The 1,684-nt window shown below is 63.1% G+C and overlaps 1 protein-coding gene across 1 annotated transcript in view; it reads left to right on the top strand.

Moving 5' to 3' along the window:
- The window catches only part of SND1 (staphylococcal nuclease and tudor domain containing 1), a gene marked incomplete at its 3' end in the record, with an annotated part of 143,498 nt that overhangs the window by 109,741 nt on the left and 32,073 nt on the right, over window positions 1-1,684 (top strand). The window lies entirely within an intron of this gene.

Raw genomic sequence — 1,684 nt, 5'->3', positions numbered from 1 at the left:
TGCGCCGGGGCCCCCCCCGCCTCCCTCCCCTATAGCCCCCCCACCCCCTGCCATTGCCCCCGGTACGGGGGTTTAATTTCGAGTGATGCTAATCACCCGTTTTAATCGTGAGCTAAATCGTTGAGCAGGGAGCCTTGATTTCACCGGGTGCTTCCCATCCTCCACGCCTGCGCCGTGTGGTGAGCCTGCCCCGATTCCCCACCTCGGGGGGCTTGGCAGCCGGTGGGGGGCACGGGGTTCCCTCCACCTGCGGCGGGTGCTGCTGGAGGACAACTCAGCACTTCAGTAATGCACGAAACCAGGGCTTTGGAAATGACTAATTAACTGCTTAAGCGAAAGCCGGTCTCCCCTCCCGGGTTTGGTGGTGCAGCCCTGTGCGATGCTGGCGGTGCAGTGCCAGCGGTGCGGACATCACCGCAAGCTTTCCCGGCGTGACCCTGGGTGTTCCCGGTTGGAGCAGGGCAGCATTTTATCCCTGCCACCTCTGCGGTTGCCGAGCCGGTGGGCACCGAGCTGTGCTGCCGTTCTGGCAAGCCAGTGAGTGCCACCGCTCCAACCACCCCGGTGCCCAAAGCAGCCGCCCAGTCCCTGGCGCAGCCGGGGGTCTGCACACTGCCAGACCTTGGAAACCCCTCAGCCACCGGTGACGGGTGCGCTGGAGTCACCCCCAAAGTGCTCGGCAGTCACCGTCCCCCCAGGCTCGCTGGCAAGGTCAGGGCTGCCGTCACCAGTGACATGGGGACCTGGTGACACAGCGACCTTGCAACTGCAGGGTGGGCTCCCGGCACTCGCCGGCTGCTCCCGGGGAGGGGGTTCATGTCCCCTGTGCCCCTGGGGGTGACAGCGGCATCGCTGCAGCCGGTGCTCACAGCAAACCCGGCGCCCTGGGGACGCAGCACCTTGTCACCGCAGGGCTGGCCGGGTCGGCGTGGTTTACTGCAGTGCTCTGGGGATGTGACAAGCGAGGGGGGGGACATCATTAATCAGCTGGCCCGCTTTCCCTTTCCTCATCCTCATCAGCATGTGGCCGGCGGGGAGCAGGGCTGCGGTGTCCCCAGTCGATGGCAGGGCCGGCGAGGTCCCCGATTCCCTTTGCCATCAGCTGTGCCGCGAGCACCGGGCTGAGCCTCGCGGTGCGTTTTCCCTCCCGCCTCCCTCGCTGAGACGTGAGAATCGCTGCTCCGTCACAGACCGAGCGCTCAGACAGCCGCTAAGTGTAATTCCCAGCACTTCATTAATAACGAATTATGTAAAATAAAATTAATAATGCAAGACTTCCCAGTTTAATAATCTGTGCCACCGCCGGCACTGGCAGCACTTTGCCAAAGGGGAGCCCAGGGTGGTTACCTCGGTTTGCAGGTGGGGAAACTGAGTCAGAGAGAGAGGGGGTCTGGACGTGGGGGTCCGGACGTGGTCCGGTGCGACCGGCCCCCCCGCCACAGCTCTCGGCCTCCTTCCCTCCTGGTTTTTTTAAGTATTTTGGTTTTTAATGATGGCCTACAGGGCTGGGGGGAGGGCTGGGGCTTGACCCGCCTCCCTGGCTGTAATGATACGGCAGAATTAATACCCGCTTATCAGGGGCTCTCGGCCAGAGTTATCGGCATAGGCGGCTAGTACGGTTCATAACCGCGCTAGCCAGAACCAGGCACGGCTGTTAAGGCAGATCGGGGTCCTGCCGGCTCCC

This window comes from Aptenodytes forsteri, unplaced genomic scaffold (assembly GCF_000699145.1).
Source record: "Aptenodytes forsteri isolate BGI_AS27 unplaced genomic scaffold, ASM69914v1 Scaffold302, whole genome shotgun sequence".
Taxonomy (NCBI): Eukaryota; Metazoa; Chordata; class Aves; order Sphenisciformes; family Spheniscidae; genus Aptenodytes; species Aptenodytes forsteri.
This window is presented reverse-complemented; position numbering and strand designations above follow the sequence as displayed.